Source organism: Euphorbia lathyris, chromosome 7, assembly GCF_963576675.1.
Source record: "Euphorbia lathyris chromosome 7, ddEupLath1.1, whole genome shotgun sequence".
NCBI lineage: Eukaryota > Viridiplantae > Streptophyta > Magnoliopsida > Malpighiales > Euphorbiaceae > Euphorbia > Euphorbia lathyris.
The window spans coordinates 17,129,132-17,148,974 of record NC_088916.1 but is presented as its reverse complement, the minus strand read 5'-3'; positions in this window follow the sequence as shown (position 1 = coordinate 17,148,974).

Genomic DNA, 19,843 nt, shown 5'->3' with positions numbered 1-19,843 from the left:
CCCGATGAGCACTTGAACGCAATAGAAGTTATACCATGGAAAATGTTCTTTGATGGAGCGGTTAACTCAAATGGAGCTGGGGTAGGAGTATTACTCATCTCACCGGAAGGAGAAAGGATCCCGATGGCAAAGAAGCTATCCTTCCCTCTTACTAACAATATAACCGAGTATGAAGCATGCATCTACGGGTTAGAGCCGCTAACGGCATTGGGAGCATCGTACGTGAAATCTAGGGCGACTCAAAACTGATTATCGAATAGGCACAAGGAAACTGGGAAGTAAGGGAAGAAAGGTTACGTCCATACTTAGACCAGTTGGAGGAATTGGCGCAGAAATTCAGCGAATGTCGTTTTTATCACATTCCTCGAGCACAGAACCAGGCAGCGGATGCTTTGGCCACTTTGGTATCAGTATGGGATAACCCTCGGAACCTTGCCTCGAAGCCTTTGGTATTGAAGAGGTCTCACAAACCATGCTACGAAGATGTAATGCTGTTGGGGGCAGATGAAAAACCTTGGTATTTCGATATCGTAAACTTCATGAAGAGTGGGACATACCCGGCAGAATCAGAACTTAGAGATCAGGCTGTGATTAGAAGGTTAGCACAGCAGTTCGTCATCCACGACGACTTGCTTTACAAAAGGCACACCGATGGTTTGCAACTGAGGTGCTTGGATGCGGGAGAAGCCCGTGAGGCAATGGAGTCAGTACACTCAGGAATTTGTGGAGCCCATATGGGAGGGGCGGTATTGGTAAAGAAAATCATAAGGTAAGGCTTCTATTGGCTCACCATGGAAAGAGATTGTAACGAATATGCGAAGAAATGCCATGATTGTCAAATCCACGGAAATTATAATCATTTACCAGCTATGGAACTGCACGTGTTGGCACCCATTTGGCCGTTTGCGGCTTGGGGCATTGATATTATCGGAGAAGTGAGGCCTAATGCTTCGAATGGGCACAAATTCATTGCAGTCGCTATTGATTATTTCACCAAATGGGTAGATGCAGAATCATTTAGCAAGTTGGGGTCTAAACAGATGAGGAAGTTCATTGAAAAGCACTTGATCACCAGGTTCGGAGTGCCTCATCATATGATCACGGATAATGGGGTCCAGTTTCAAGGAGAAGTGAAAAGTCTATTCCGAGAGTACGGTATTGAACATCATAGGTCTTCTCCGTATCGTCTGCAAGCTAATGGCGCAGTAGAGGCAGCTAATAAGAACCTTAAAAGGATTCTCGTAAAAACAGTAGAATCGCATCAGAACTGGCACGAACAGCTTCCGCTCGCTGTATGGGCTTATCACACGACAGTTAGAACGTCAAATGGGGCAACGCCGTTCTCTATGGTATACGGCGCGGAAGCCGTTCTCCCGATCGAGATTGAAAAGCGATCGTTGAGAATCGCAGTAGAAGCAGAGATTCCCGAGACGGAATGGGTGAAGAAGCGGTATGAACAGTTAGTATTAGTGGACGAGAAAAGAATGGAGGCCCTTTACCATGTGCAGTTATATCAGCGAAGGATGGCTCGAGCCTTCAACAAAAAGGTCAAGGCCAGCCCTATCAAAGAAGGGGATATGGTGCTAAAACAGATCCGTGTGACGCACACCGACCCGAGGGGCAAGTTTAGGCCAAACTGGGAAGGGCCGTTCTTCGTGAAGAAGATACTAAGCAAAGGAGCGGTGAAGTTAACTACTATGGACGGCATGGAGTTCTCCGAACCTACCAATCTGGATAGGCTTAAGAAATAGTTTTCGTAAAAAAAAGAAAGAAATAAAAATTCCCGATAGGTCGAAAACCCGCAAAGGGCGACCTATGCAACAATAAGGGACATCCCAATGGGTAAAAACCCGAAAGGGCGCTCATTTGAAAATTCCGGGATAATAAAAGGAGAGTTGAAAAATCGCTGGGATCTGAAAACCGAAAAAAGGCGGGTCCTGGTAACAGTAGTTGTATCTTGAGCAATTATAAAAATAATGTATAAGCGGCTAAGTATTTCTGTTGTTTGTAAATAAATAAAGGCATGAATATATTTGAAGAGAATGATTGGAATTCTTATGATCGACTGAATGCATGGTATTGTAAGTCATGAGTTATACATTTCTTTTCCCCACCACCAAATAAAAAGCCTACCCAAATATCTTTTTCATATACCCGCCATACATCACGGTAGTACTAATAAAGTTGTAAACCGAAATAATGACGGGACTATCAATGAGAAGGAATCCCAAAGTCTCAAAAGCCCTTAAACGAATCAAAGCCTCCGAAGTAAGGTTCCCGCTCCTCGGCAACTCGGCGGCTCTCCACCGCAATCCGCAAACTCCCCTCAGCAGCTCGCTGGGCTTCTATATCCACACGGCTCCTCTCCTCGGCCTCGCTCCTCCCAGTTGGAGCGCTCATCCTCCCTATCCTGACAACGACGTCCGATCTGAGCGTCAGCATCCAGTAGCCACTCCCCTTGCCCAACCGCCACGTTCTCCTGTAATCTTCGGTCAATAGAATGGAGGTCTCCCTGTAAAGGAAATAGGAGGGAAGCAATGTATAAAAAAAAAGAAGAGAAAAAGAGAGAAAAATATTCATTCATAATCATGTGCATACATATCACTACACTAGGTCATACCATAAAAATATTCACCAGGTGATGGGCGTGACTCAAGTCAAGTCACATGCAGAAATACTCAGATAGCTCCAAGAAACCCGTGCGAGTTTAGGCAGGCTCCGATAGGTAAATTAAAATTCGATCAATGGGCACAGGCCCCGCTATGGACTGCGGTCTACGGCATCACCAACGGGCACAGGCCCCACTACGGACTTCGGTCTACGACATCATCGACTCCGGTCAAACGCAGACGATCCTGGTAAAAAGAAGCGACTGCGGTCACAAACTCTCGGACGAGTGATAAAGCCCAAACATCAAAGCGACTGCCGTCACAAACTCTCGGACGAGTGATAAAGCCCAAATATCAAAGCGACTGCGGTCACAAACTCTCGGACGAGTGATAAAGCCCAAATATCAAAGCGACTACGGTCAAAAACTCTCGGACGAGTGATAAAGCCCAAATATCAAAGCGACTGCGGTCAAAAAAGCTCTCGGACGAGTGATAAAGCCCAGCTATCATCAACAAAGGACTCCTGCAATCGATGTAGAGATTAGGGTCGAACGATGAATTTTGAGATATGCAAAACGAGAGGACGCCCGCGATCGATGTATAGATTAGGGTTGAACGGTTGATTTAGAGATATGCAAAACGAGAGGACGCCCGCAATCGATGTATAGATTGGGGTCGAACAGTTGGTTTGGAGATATACAAACGAAAGGACGCCTGCGATCGATGTATAGATTAGGGTCGAATGTTCGATTTGGAGATCTACAATACAAGAAAACGCCTGCGATCGATGTAGAGATTAGGGTAGAACGATGGATTTTGAGATATGCAAAATGAAAGAGTACCTGCGGTCGAGATAAAGACTAGGGTCGCTAGAAAAAGCAACTTTACCTGCGGTCCAGATAAAGACTAGGGTCGCTGGAAAGAGCAACTTTACCTGCGGTCGAGATAAAGACTAGGGTAGCTGGAAAGAGCAAATTTACCTATGGTTGATTTAGAGACTAGGGTAGCTGGAAAGAGCAATTTTACATGCGGTTGATTTAGAGACTAGGGTAGCTGGAAAGAGCAATTTTACCTGCGGTTGATTTAGAGACTAGGGTAGCTGGAAAGAGCAAACTTTACCTGCGGTCGAGATAAAGACTAGGGTAGCTGGAAAGAGCAAATTTAGCAATTTTACCTGCGGTTGATTTAGAAACTATGGTAGCTGGAAAGAGCAATTTTACCTGCGGTCGATTTAGACTAGGGTCGCTAGAGAGAGCAATGTTACCTGCGGTCGATTTAGACTAGGGTCGCTAAAGAGAGCAATTTTACCCGCAGTTGATTTGGAAACTAGGGTAGCTAGAAAGAGCAACTTTACCTGCGGTCAATTTAGACTAAGGTCGTCGGAAGGAGTGTTCGTCTGCAGTCGATTCAGAGGCAAGGACGGGACAACCAAGGCGAAGGTCGAAGACAAGGCCGGAACATGCGGCATGGAGATCAGGTATTCTTCCTCCTACTCTTTACGTGTCTCTTACTTTTATATGTTTTACATTGCATGTGTTGCGTTAGCAAAAAACGTTTTCAAAACACACACATCACTGTCAAAATAGGAAAATAGGGGCAACTGTAGACACCGAGTCGGAGGACCTGTGACGAAAACCTGTAAACAAGACAGTCGAAGCGGTTGATTCCGGAAGTTTTAAAACAAAAATATATAATAAGAATAGAAAAGTTAATGTGAGTCGCGGTCGTCAGGTGGACGGCTCGCGAGTGCTCAGTGACGTGGTGCGAGCGCCTAGCGGCAGCCGACGCGTGTCCGATGACAGTTGGACGCACGCCCGGCAGCGCGGGGCGCACGCTCGACGTCCGTTGGGCGCGCACGCCCGGCAGCGCGGAGCGCGCGCTCAACGACTGTGGGGCGCGCGCGCCCGACAGCACGTGGCGCACGCCCGATGGCCGCTGGGCGAACGCGCCCGGCAGCCGCTGGGCGGACGCCCAACGATCGTTGGGCGTCCGCCCAACGAAAGTTGGGCGTCCGCCCAACCGGCCCCAAAGTTTTCGGGGATCTGTTGCCTATATAAGGCACGGATCCCCATGCATTTTGAGGGGGGGGATTTTTGGATAGCTTCTCTCACTTTAGACATTTTTAGAGAGAGAAAGTGAAATTTTTTTGAGAAAAATATTTTTTTCTCAAAAAGTCCGAATTTCCCAAAAGTTCAAATTTTTACTAAAACGACGAAAAAAACACAAAAAACCGGAAAATCACAACTCGCCGAATCGACCGACTTCGACTGTCAGATACCGAACTTGAGGTATTATCCGAGGATAGACTCGTTTTTATTTTATTTTATTTATTTCTTTCTTTCATTTATTTGTGCGTAATGAAATAATTAGGACAAAAGAAGGGGTCACATCTATTGAGAATAAAATGAGAGATAATCGACTAAGGTGGTTTGGCCATGTGAGACGTAGAGCGCTTGATGCGCCGGTTAGGAGAACCGAAGAGTGGCAAAGGGATGTAGTGGTGAGGGGTAAGGGAAGACCTAAGCAAACTTGGAGGAGGGTGATCGAGAGTGATATGAGTTTACTGGGAATTGAGGAAAATATGGTAGTGGATAGGACGGAGTGGAGGGAGCGAATTTGTGTCGCTGACACGACTTGATTTCACGGTTTTTATATGATGGTTCATGTTAGCCGACCCCGAATCATTTCGGGACTAAGGCTCTGTTGTTGTTGTTGTTGTTGTATTTCTTTCATTTATTTATTTTTATGTTATAATTTTATTTATTTAGTTATTTATTTATCACGTTTTATTTTTCGTATTTATTTAATTTTCGTCTCGTATTAGATAAATGTTCGGTTTTGTTTTGAAATAAAAATCTCGTTTTGATATCCCAATACGAACCGTGATCCGATTCAAAGGTAGTTCGGGTATTAAAAACGTTGTAATTATAAGTTTTAAAAAATATTTCAAAATAACGTTTTAAAATAAAAACGTCGTTTTAGGAACTTCCGTTATAGACTATGATCCACTTTTGGTAGTTCGGAAGTCCAAAACGATAGAATAGATCCAATCTAAAGCTTTTGAATAAATCTGGAAACTGTTGGTTCATTTCTGTAATTTTACGTTTTCTGTCACTAAAGGCTGTTTACCGACGGATTTTCCGTCGGTAAAGCTGCTGAAATGTAAAAAATATTGTTTTGATCCCTCCTTCTCAACTTTTAGGCTTTTGGTCCTTTATATACATATGTATATTTATGTAATATATACTTTCAAGCTATTTTTAAATACTTTATACATATACTTATTTAATGTGTTTATATATTATTTTTCATTAGTTTGATTTAATAAAAGTATACGTATAAATATAGATCTTTCCTTTTTAATTCATTTAAACTATATTGGGTATTACTTTAGAGGGTTATTTACTTGGGCATTTTGGGGTAATTAATTAGTAGATGTTTTGGAGATAATTAGGTGTTATTTTGATGTTTAATGTATATTTGGGGAGAGTTATTTCCTATATATTTATTATAATAGTTATTTTGGGATATAAGGTTTATTTTCTTATTCTTAATGAACTTTGTTCATTGTTTTTACATGTTTTTAAGTAGGGTAAAAGTGTATTATACTTAATATCTTTTATTTTCATCATTATATATATACTTAGCTATATTATGTGGTATTCTTTACTTGGTTTTCTAAATTGTATATATATCATTATTTGTAAATATATATATGTATATGTATATACTCATTTCTTTACCATTTTGGTATTTGAGGACATATGTTTTAAATTAGTTTTCAATTGATGAATTTTGGTTTGGTTCATTTGTTGTTGTAATTATGATAATGTTCAAGTGAGGTTCCATTGAGTGAAAAAGGGGAAAATAAATCACAAAAAGAGAATTTAATTTGTTTATTTAAACTTAAAGTTTTCTAGATATTCCTAAAGTGTAAATAATGTTTTCTTGACATTTTTAAACCATTTCTTAAAACGTCACGCTTTAAAACCTTAATTCGTTCCAACGACGGATTAAGCGAACCTCGTAATTAAAATTGCTTTTAATTGTAAATAATAGAGCTTTTGAATTGTTTTCCTAACTAAATGGTTTTTGAACAAAATAAATTGACTTGTATGCTTAACCACGTGTTTGGATTAAAGTCCTTTATTCCACGTCTTCAAACGCTCGAGTCGCTCCAACGGCGATTCAGGTAGATGCCATGTAAATCAACGGGGTTTTTTGAAACGTACCTAAATCGTTCCAACGGCGATTAAGGTACGAACCATGTAAATAAACTCGTTTTTGGAAAGTGAGATTAGTTTAGAGTTAGTGTGTAATACGAAGCATAAATCACATTATAAACAAATCAATTCTTTCTTCTCCCCCCTCTATCTCCTATGTATTTTGAACTGATATAAATGGGTGATTCTTTACCAAAATGGCTTTCAATAATATATGCTCAAAACGGTTTTCAAAACGAGAAAGAAAAGGTTTCAAATGAATTTTAAACTTAAAGAAATATGCGATTAGTCCGTTATCGCCTAACACGCTGAGTAGGAGGCCGGTGGTTCATAACCGGGCGATGTCGGGGTGCCTAGTAGCCTTTCTCCGGAAAGGAGCTAGCCTTCTCGGCTCGTACCTAAGTTTCCCGAACCCTCACCGGTCTCCCGCAAGGGATCAGTGTTCATTTTCCCATTCGTGGGTGGCGACTCTTCCATACTTCAAGCTCCGGTCCTGCCGAGCAGCTTGATTCCACGATTGGTTGCTTTCGGCGCCAATCACCGCTTACGTCGCCATGAGGTGTCCACCCCCCGGTCCGCCCGAGAGATTAGGCCGCGGCACCTCGTCTAACAACTACCTAAAGTTTTGTTAATTATTTGGCTCGGACTTCATAATTCTATCAAGCTTCCTACGTATCCTGAATACCTTGGAATATTTAAATCGAGAATCAAAGCCACGTAATTCTACCTATTTTAGGTAGTTCTCTTAATTAATTGATACGTTGATGAATTCAATAGACTTCACTTTATTGCTATATAATTTAGTTTAAACGCTACTACTATTCGCCATATATTTAATATCCCGATCTACAATTTGACGACTCGTTGATTAACCCGTTCAAAGCTTAATTTAATTTCCTAATAGCTTAACTTAATTTCGAAATAGACCGAAACGCTTATTCAGACCATCGTAATTTATTTATTATATATACGTGAATACTTTATCGATTTGACAATATAAAACTTCAGCTTAAAAACCTTATTTATTATATATACGCGAATACTTTATCGATTCGACAATATAAAACTTAAGCTAAAAAAAACCTTAAAATCACATTACGCAAACCAAATCAAATCATAGATAATTATTGATAGATATCGTTATATCGGCATTTTATCAAAACAACTCAAAACCAATCAAATGTTTTATCAAACCGATTCGTCATTAATCAAACGTTTTATCAAACCAAATCCGTAATCAAATAAACACTTTATCAATCAAACTCGTAATCAATCAAACTCGTAATTAATCAAACTTAAAACCTTATATCATAATCAATTCATAACCGAAAACATAAAACCTTATATCCTTATATCCATCCTAGAGTTTCTCCCCTTATGTATCAATCCATAACCACAGATATCAATTCAATAACCACATAGTCGAAACGTCTCTTTAACCTTGCCTAATCCCGTATTAATTATCAAACCGATTCGTCATTAATCAAACGTTTTATCAAACCAAATCCGTAATCAAATAAACACTTTATCAATCAAACTCGTAATCAATCAAACTCGTAATTAATCAAACTTAATGTCACGACCCAACTCAGGCCATGACCGGCGCATAAATTAAATTAACTTTAACCTATACTAGCCTTACTTCAGAACTAATGGAAATTCCAAAATTAACTAACAGAATATTAATTCGTTGAAATTACATCATAAACCTTAAAGGAACCTAACTATTCAAGTCAAATCTCAATAATCAAAAGTCTCCAAAAATAATATAAAGCTAAATTATAAAGCAGTCTCCTTCAACATCAATCCAAAGGTTACCTCACGAACAGGGACCTTAATCTGAAAAAGAAAGATTCAACGTGGTATGAGATTTTCGTCTATACGAGTGAAAACCTCAGTGAGCGATAGCTATAGCACACAATAGAAAGGGAACAGGCAGGTAGGCTGATATTCTTAAATCATGACAATTATAGTTCAAAATATAGTATTTCAAACTCAGTTAAACTAAAGGGTCAATATAACAGGTGATCAATTCAAAATACATCAAACATAATACTGAAGCCTAATAATAGTCTTTCAAAATATCAAATATTAGAATAATCAAAAAATAGCCTTTCAAAATATCAAATATTAGAATAATCAGAAAATAGCCTTTCAAAATATCAAATATTAGAATAATCAGAAAATAAGGCAAAAGCTTTAAAACACATGGTACAATGTAACAGAGTGGTGATACTGCACACCACTAGGGCCAGATAAATTGTAAGCGAGCTACCAATAACAGATACAAATAACAGATATTTGCCTTCACCGATCTTATGCATGATTTTAATGCTGACACAACTGACGACAAATTGACGACTGGCAACCTGACTCAAAGACAGATGCAAAGACCTAATGTTATGAAGATCGGTGAGAGGCCAGATAACAGATACAGATATACTGAGCACTTGTACCGGTTTGAAAAACATATAGGATATATATATAAATCAGAAAATCATAACTGATTGAACGAATTATCAGATTTCTAAAATAAAGGTAATAACCGCGATGAATCGCGTATCAGAAAATACAGATCATATCAAATCAATTTTTAATAACTTCTTTGAAACTGATAATAAAACAAATCAACTATAAAGGCATGTTCCCAGAATATACGCTCTAATACTAAGGATATTTAGTAAACATAAGGTTTAAGCTATACGTTTTTAGGAACGAAAATATACAGTCAAACGCAAATTTTTGATAAACAGTTTTTCAGTTCGGTAATTCAAATCAATAGAGTCGTGTACTATAATTACCACTCACCTGATACTCCGAATAAAAGCTATCCCAAGCTTAGTTATCAACTTTCCAAATCCATCCGAAGAACATCAAATTTCCTATTCGACAAATAAATTCAACTAAATTACTCTAACATTACCTCTGTTACCCCAATTACATGAAATATTCTACACCATAACTAAAAGCCTAAAATAGGGTATAAGTAGTATTGAATAAATAATATTAATACAAAATAGAAAAATATTGTTTCAAACACCTGTAATACTTAAATCAAACCTGAATTTGTTTAATATTCAAAGTGTAAAATATAAACATGGGTGTAAAAGGAATAATGCCAAAGTAATGTCAGTGGAAAAGAAATTGAGGACATAATTAAAGTAACAAATACAATTTTCAAACATGATTAGTTTTTAAAAAAATAGAACTAAAATGCTATAGGAAAATGGAGAAATACCTTTTGGCTGCACTGTAGTTTTCAGGGAAATAGAAAGGGCAGCTTCTCTTTTCAAGAGAAGGAAAAGAGGTGGTTTTTTATTTGAAATAAAAGTCTAGAGTTATGAAAGAAGATTAAATTTAAATTAAATAAAATAATAAAGAAAACTCTAAATCTGATAAATATTTCCACTTATAAATATATAAAAAAAATAAAAAATAAAGCAATTAAATTGAAATGCCAAATTTTTCGGTGGCTGACATCCACTAAAACATAAACCATAATTATCAAATAATATACTTTAATTAGCATTAATAATAATAAAAAATTGTGCAAAATAAAATATTTTACTTAAACAAATTCGGGATATTACACTTAAAACCTTATATCATAATCAATTCATAACTGAAAACATAAAACCTTATATTCTTATATCCATCCTAGAGTTTCTCCCCTTATGTACCAATCCATAACCACAGATATCAATTCAATAACCACATAGTCGAGACGTCTCTTTAACCTTGCCTAATCCCGTATTGGTCTTACCCAACACTTTGCTGCCAATACCCGACTAGATCTTTAGACTGTGTACACAGGCCATGTTCCTCACTGAACATGGTCTTCAAATATCAAAACCATCACCGGATCACTTTAGATGGATATAAAAGTCATAAAATCACAATATGCTCAAGTCTCTTTTCACAATCAAAGATTCAATTTATTCCATAATCATAAACCATTTGACTTCAAATAACTATTTTCGCAAAAATAATCGCAATCGTTAAAATAAATAATCTTTTAATATAACTAAAATTGTTAAAAATTCGTATAAAATCATCGATTCATAATTTAATCGAACTTCAAGAATTAAATAACTCTAAATATTGTATTGATAAAATTTATTATCGTTAAAAGTAAATATTCTTATCGGACTACTTTCAATCACCGAAACAAAAATTCTAAACCGAATTACTATTAGACTCGTTAAACCACGTTAAACTATTAAGAGTATATCCATCCTAACTTTATATTAAAATTTATCCTACTAATTTTATATTCAAATGATTAGATTCTATTTCACAAATATCGGTATTAATCCTTCTAACTTATAACTTATTTTACCCCCACAATTTAAAATCACTTAAATAATAACCGAACAACTTAAAACTAAAATTTACACCAAACACTTTTATCCGACTATTCTCGTTTTTCACCGAAATTGTGACGTGTAAACTAAACTGATATCGTTAACTACGACCGAAGGTTCAGTTAGACTCGTGACACTGCTACGAGTCTATCCGTACAAATTTTATTATTATTATTATATTTTCCGTGACCGAAACTTCTAATTAATCGTCTATTAAATTCTTTCCGTGAAAGAAAGCTAAACCTCTAATTGATCATCTATTTTAATATGTAATTGTCTAAATTTGATAGTTTCTTTAATAACCTATTGACTTAATAAATCACTATTCGTAAACTTGTTGAAATTTAACGAAACTATCAAAACCAAACTAAAATCATACCTAGAACATTTTTTTTAAAAATAATTTGAATCTAAAATACAGTTACCGAAATATCATCGTGGGTCACCGAAAATTTATCGGTGTAATCCGTTGACAGCTGATCCGAAATATCATTGTGGGTCACCGAAAATTAACTGATATGATCCGTTAACGACCCAAAACGTTTTTCCTCCAAAAACCCCTTAATCCAAAATTTAATATATAAACTTAAAAGCATTTTTTTCCTTTTTCCTCTTCATATGCTTCCCCGCCTCAAATGAGACCCCTTTATGGATTTATATATATTATTATTATTATTATAAAGATGGGTTAAATACACATGTCTTACCTAAATATAATTACATTTATCTTTTAGTTAACATGTTTACACCTAAGTCATTTAGATTGACACATTATTAAATAACTTGACACTTATTCTACATTTGTCCATATATAATATAATGGATGCATAATTTTTCCAAATGTAGGACACGTATACTAAAATTTCAAAATATTTGTAATAATTATAAATATATAATAATAGTTATAACAATTGATTATTATTTACTCACCACAAAATTCTTAATTTTTTTTATTTCAAAAATACTCTTATTATACATATTATTTTATAAACCTTACTTATATACTCTCCAATTATATTTTGCTATTAATACAACTTCAATGTTTTTATTTATAAAATATAGATAACTAATGGACTATCTAAACATATTTAAAATACAATTTAATATTAAGGTAACGACTAGAAATTTTGGATACGGACGTGACATCTGATGTATGCTAAAGCAAATCAAGACTAAAGCAAATCAAGACTAGGTTAGATTATGAGACTTAAAATAAAATCTCTCACTTATTAAAAGTTAAGTCAATAAACAAGTTATAAAATAGTTGCCTCCCAATATTATATTTCAGCCGGTAGTACTGGGGGGCCTTTGGGTTGTTGCGTCACTCAAGCTCGGGGTCTTATGGTAACACCTGAATTATCGAAAATCGTTTTCATGAATATAAGGTTACGACTTAAACGCGCTGAGAATAATTGGATGAGTCACTCATGTTGTTCAAAGCTAGTAGGCAATATGGTTGGGATTAATAATAAAAGATATATTAGTTACTAATGTGGTTAGTAACCCAATAACCTAGGAGTCATATTATTGATATGATTGATTGCACGAATCTACCTATCAAATGAGACTAGCTTGTTGAGTCACTCAATGTAACATCCGTATTTAGAATTTCAATTTTTTTCATATATGTAATATTTTACATCTTTTGAAATCTTAATTAAATAAAAAAAAAATTATCAAAATTATCAAAATTAATAAAATGTTTTAATGTACAAGTTAAGAATTTGAAAAGTTTTGAAAATAATTAAGTATGAGAACTATATATATTCATATATAATACTTTACATATGAAATGAGATTTTGAAGTAATAACATTTCTATCTAAAAATCTAATTTCTTTTCAATCCTAATTAGTTTGGGGTAGCTTAAATAGTTAGATATCAAGGAATATGTAAGGAGGTTTGAAAGTGATATATATATATGAGTATTTGAAATTAATATTTTATAAGATAGAGAAAAATCATAAAAAGTTATAAATTATTTATTTTTTTAACCAAAAAAAAATTATTTATTTTAGAAAATAATAATAAAAAAATGAGAGAGAGTTGAGGTGGCATTTTTATGAAAAATATGTAGAACACTTTTCAAGGTTGCCTATATAATGACACATCTAATATACCTTTGAATAATTAAAATGTTTTATGAAAATATTAATGTTTCATGATGTTTTATTTACTTATAACTAGAGTTAAAGGATTAAAATTTTATATAATTGATATGGGAGCTAAACAATAAATTAGGAGTAATCTTTAGAAAATTATATATATTGTGATATATATATATATATATATATATATAATTAAGGACAATTTTAAAATTTAAAGGAATGTCGTAATTTGATATTACGGCTAATCAATTAATTAAATGTAATTATCGTATGTGTTTGAGAAAATATATTTTATTACAATAAGAATCCAATAAATATATTGGAATTAAGGACTATTTTGAGATGGTTCAATTTGACATGAGTTTGGATTGAATTAAAATAAACTTTTATGTATTACTTTCAAATAATTGACATGTGTCATTTGTAAACATAGAACATTAACATGTGTCATTTCTTAAGTTTAGAAGTTTAACATGTGTCATTCTACACATTAAAATTTGACACCACCAAATGATTATAAAAGAAAGGGTATATTTATATAATAAGGGAGGATGGGAAATAAAACGGAAAATAAACAAAATGAGATGATTATAAAAGAAAGGGTATATTTATATAATAAGGGAGGATGGGAAATAAAACGGAAAATAAACAAAATGAGAGAGAGGAGCTTTCTTTAATATGTTATATATATTTATATAGATGAAAAAAATAAGGAGAGTGCTTCTCTTGTTAGGTAATTGATGGATGGTTTATATACTTAGATAGTTTTTACAAGTAAAATGGAGGTAATTTCATTTGGATTAAATCTTCATTTAAGCAAGTGTGGACAATTAGAGGTACAATGACGGGTTCGTGGGAGGCTTTACGAGAATCACGAGAGGTAATATTAATTTATCTTTATTTCAGTTCTAGTTAGCAGTTATATTTTAAAATAGACGAATATTTAGAAGTTTCGGTCACGTAAGGAATTGACACTAGTAAATTGTCACTGAACCGTCAGTCGGAATTAACGATATACGGTGACAAATAAATATAGTCTGATAAAAGTGTTTGGTTTAAAATTTAGTTTTAAGTTATTTATAATTAAGTGACTTTAAATTATCAAGTTAAAATGCGTTATAAATTAGAAGGATTAATACCGATATTTGTTAAAATTTCATATAAAAGTTGGTGGAATAATTTGAATATAAAATTAGTAGAATAAATTGAATATAAAATTAGGATGAATATATTCTTAGTAGTTAACGAGTCTAATAGTAATTCGGTTCTAAGTAGTCCGATAATCGATAAGAATATTTACTTTTAACGATATTAAAAAATTTATCGATACAATATTTTGAGCTATTTAATTCTTGGAGTTTGATTAAATTATGAATCAATGATTTTATATGAATTTTTAACAATTTTAGCTATATTAAAAGATTATTTGATTTTAATGATTGTGATTATTTTTGCGAAAATAGTCAATTGATGCCAAATGGTTTTACGGTTATGGAATTAATTGGAAGTTTGACTGTGAAAAGAGATTTGAGCATATTGTGATTTATGATTTTATATATATCCATCTAGAATAATCCGGACGGGTGGTTTTGATATTTGAAGACCATGTTCAGTGAGGGACATGGTCTGTGTACACAGTGTAAAGACCTAGTCAGGTATTGGCAACGAAGTGTGGGATAAGACCAATACGGGATTAGGCAAGGTTAAAGAGACGTCTCGACTATGTGATTCTTGATATGTGTGGTTATGGATTGATACATAAAGGGAGAAACTCTAGAATGGATATAAGGTTTTATGTTATCGGTTATGAGTTGATTTTGATATATGGTTTTACGTTTGATTAATTACGAGTTTACTTGACTACGGATTTGGTTTCATAAAATGTTTGATTGATTATGAGTGGGTTTGATAAAAACGTTTGATTAATTACGAGTTGGTTTGATAAAATATTTATTTGATTACGAGTTGGTTGGTTAAAGCAATTTATTTAATTCGATTCGTTTTGATAAAATGATTTATAAACTATAACAAAGTGAAACATACAATTAAAGTATTAGCGTGTTATTCAACGTGTCAATAAGTTAAAACGAGTTAATAAGTTAAGAGAACTACCTAAAATAAGTAGAACTACGTGGCTTTGATTCCCGATTTAAAGATTAAAAGATGTTCGGGATACGTAGGAAGCTTGATAGAATTATCGTGTCCAAGCCAAATAATTAAATAAAACTTTAGGTAGTCCAAATAAATTTTTTATCTATTAGAAAATAGATTCGTGTTTCAGACCGATAGGCGTTCGTTATCCTATTTTCCATTCATACCCGATGCCGATTTGGGTTGGGTGTGACACTCAAGGTGAAACTTCGCTAGATAGGGTCCTAGCCCATTAAAGAATTTGAGTAATTCTTCGAATTAATATGGATGGTTATTAATTTGGTAAAATAGTGGGAGCAATTTAAAAACATAAAAGACCAACGTATTTAAATTGTACATGAATTAAACAAATGACTAAACATTCGTCACTCTATCTCACTCTCAAGTTAAAGTAAATACTCTGAGTCATCATATCTAAAATGGATCTACATAATATTTTAACCGATAATATTTTAACCGATAACAAATTGAACGGTTCAAAAATTCACCCACTCTTTTGGCAAACTCAAAATTGTTTTGAAGTTTCGAAATGATTGGGTATGTATTAAGATACACTGGTACCCATCGTCAAAATTGTTTTGAAGTTCGAAAAGATTGGGTATGTATTAAGATATGCCGATACCCAATGTCCTTGTTGATGATGCTCCTGTCAAGAAGATTGATGTTTACTGGAAGCACCAATCAGATTGATGTCTGCCAGATCCACCACGATCTCTTCTTTCTGGTGAATTATTGACTGATGATTCGTTGGTTCTGTTGATGTCATCAATCTCCATGAATCTCTTGCAGCGTTCTACTAACTCCACCATTGTCTTTGGTTTATGGATAACCAATTTTTCTTGCAGTCGTTTACACCTTGTGTTTTTTTATTATGGCCTCTACCACCGTATTTACGTCAACATCCGTTATGTACATGCACAAGTCATTGAATCGATTGATATAGGTCCTCAACGGTTCGCCTTCTTTGTGCTTCAGATCATACAGCGTTCTGCTAGACACCTTGCATGGAATGCTACCTGCAAATTTTGCACAGAATTCCCGGCTTAATTCTTCCCAACTATTTATGGATCCAGCCGTTAGAGATTCAAACCATCCGTAGGCTGATCCGGTCAATGTTTTAGAAAACATTCTACAAAGGATCCCTTCATTTGCTCCATATAAGTCCATCAGCTCCCTGTATTTCCTTACATGTGCTTTAGGGTTTTCTGCCTTTTTGTACTGCGGCAAATTGGAGGATTTGAAATGGCCATCGGTTTTGAATCCCATAATATCGCTCTTCTTTCTGCTTCTGTTTCCAAAATTCCTCCTAGAACCGTGCCTCTATTGCCGCCGTAAACCTGTTTGGAGACAGAGATTCTCCATCTCGATCTTGATTGGTGTTTCCTCATGCTCTAGGCGAACGTCTATGACGTGATCTCAATCTATCTCTTGGTTCAGAATTGTCCGGCGCTGTGTTGACTGGAGTAACATTAGTGGCATCTCCCTGGGGTTATTGTTGTGCAAACACCCTTTTAGCCCGCTCTGTTACGTCATTTCCGTTAAGGATATTACGTGCCCTCTTAACTGATTCATTGCCCAACTCTCGTCGGACAGATTCCATCATTTGGTCAAAAATTGACTCAGACGACCACTCGTGCGAAGGTTGTACCATGCCATCGATATGTGGGATAATTTGTTCAAGGGGAGCGACATTGAGGTCATCGTTGGCAGGGGTATTCCCCGTGTTTCTTGTAGTGGAGATATTCCCAGTGGGATTATTTGAAGACGTATTTGAATGTTCGTTGTGTAACCCTATTACTATTAGGATTCTACGCTCACCGCACCAATTGATATTCAGTAGATTTAACAACACCGTAAAGTGTCCCTGTGAGGCGCCGTTGTTTTCGACCGGGGGCACTCCGATGCCTAAGTCAGTAAACTTTTTAAGAGAATAAACTGTAATGACAAAGCAGTGTTGAGAATAGTGTGTAAGTGTACCTTTGTTGTCATGTTACAAGGGTATTTATATTGGTTTGAGTGATAACTGTAATAACCTTCTCTTAATGCCCTTTTAATAAAGAGTAATGCCCTTTTAATGTAGCTTAACTCCATCTTCTAACCTCCGAGCTTTTACAGGTTTTAGGATATCATCAATGCTGGTTTAATGCTAGTGAGTTACGTCGTATAGCTGCTTGTTTCTTCATAAAGGCGGATCGTCATATGAGGCGGATCCTATATTCTTCTCAAAGGGGCGGATCCTTGTAAGAATCCATGGCACGACAGCGTATTTTTAACTATGTGTTGCGTGGCGGATCATAAGAGGGACTTATGAGACGACACCGTATTTCCCAATATGTGTTGTGTGGCGGATCATAAGAGGGACTTATAAGACGACATCGTATTTCCATCTATACGCCATATACGCTTAGGAGGCGAGTCTTGATCTTGCCTTTTTCCCTTCAAGCCCTCTTCGTGAGGGAATATGTTACACCCGATCCTAAACAGTATCGGGTACGGCGGTTAGACTAATAACGGGCGTCTATAGATCTAAAGTACTCAAGATCTGACCCCAAATGGCATACGTTGTCTCTAATATAATCTCAAAATATTTGATTAAAAGTTTAACTTAATCTGCTAATTGGCTTGGACTTGATACTCTGTATCAAGCTTCCTACGTATCTCAATAATATTAAGTTGAGAATCAAAGCCACGTAGTTCTATCAAATTATAAATATTCTAATTATAGTTTGAACTTTTATAAGCACAACTCATTATTGTCCTTATTCTTGTTTTCATTACTTAAATAAATTCTCTTAATAACATTATTCATTACTCACATTATATTTCACTTTTATCCAATAAATCAATTATGTCCACTTCCCATTTTCGTGAAAAAAAAAATTCTATATGACATATATGAGATAAGATTTCATCTTTTTTTTTTATTAATATAGAATAAATTTATGTAGTATGGTTACTATAGTGTAGTATTTATTTTATTATTTATTTACTTATGAATGTCATAAAATTAACCAGACTAAAACCAACTCTAACTCTAAATTTAACACGGCTCTTGTTATAAGACAAATCCAATTCAAAGTCTAAACGACTCTCTTACCAAATGAATCAATTTCACCAAATGAATCCACCCAAGGTCTAAAACAGCTCTTTAACCAAAAGAATCCAACTCAAAGTCTAACCCTAACTCTTCTTAGGGAACGTAACATTTTTACCACCAACCCTAACTCTTCTTAGGGAACGTAACATTTTTACCACCAAACGAATCGACTCAAGGTCTAACACGACTCCTTTACTAAAGGAATCCAATTGAACATCTAGGCCGACTCTTTTTTTTTATCAAAGAAGTCAACACAAAGTATATCATTGACTCGTTTACTGAATAAATAAACTCGAAGTCTAAGACTATGACGATATGTAGCAAATAGAATAACTCAATGTCTAAAACTATTTTTACCAAATCGAATCAAACGACATATCACTGCAAAGAAACCACAAATTTTAGTTTACAATAAATCCCAAAATCCCAGGAAATCAAATACAGGAGGTCATCTTCCTCCTTTCAGTGATAGTCTGAACCCAAATGGAACGACCAAAGGGACATGCCCTCTAAGTTCGAAGAACTCACGGAGTAACGATATATATAAATCTGTAAGCACATATCTCAGAAAGAGAAGAATGCATGAACAAAAACAATACACGAAGCAAGTCGATTTACCCATTTACTCTTGAGAGACGTTGGACCAGCACTGATCTCAACCAAATATTGCCGGAAGCACCGATTGGAACAGGTGGTTCCATTTTCAAAAGCAAAAATCGAAGGAATCCACTAGATGAGCTCCAACTCTTCTTCCCGCTTCGTGATGAATCCGAAGATCACAACCCAGTTCCAAGATATTTTCTATTACAACCTTAATATTATTTCTTATTGAACTAAGGCAAGCCAAACACCTCCTCCCTTCAAGCAACTAAAAGAGAGTTTTTTGTAATCCTCCTCCCAGAAACATTTTTCCAACCCCTTAACAAGAGGAAATTGGATTGAAACGTGTAATTTGATAAGCACCACTACCTAGCCACTTGGAAGAAACGTGTCCCCTGAACAATCACCACTTAATTACAATCTTCCACATTTACATCACTTGGCACACTAATTTTTCTTTCTTTTAATATTGAAGCTACATTTGTAGTACTTAAAATAGATTAGAAAATTTAGTATAATATAATATAAAACTTTAAGTGCCATTAGCTATTTATTATTATTATATTCTTTTGCAAAAGAACCATACAAACTAAGATAAAATTTTCATATTTAAACCTTTATATATCATATATCATTTTTATAATTGTTTATTTTCACATAAAAGTTTAAATTAACTCTAATCACATATTTAT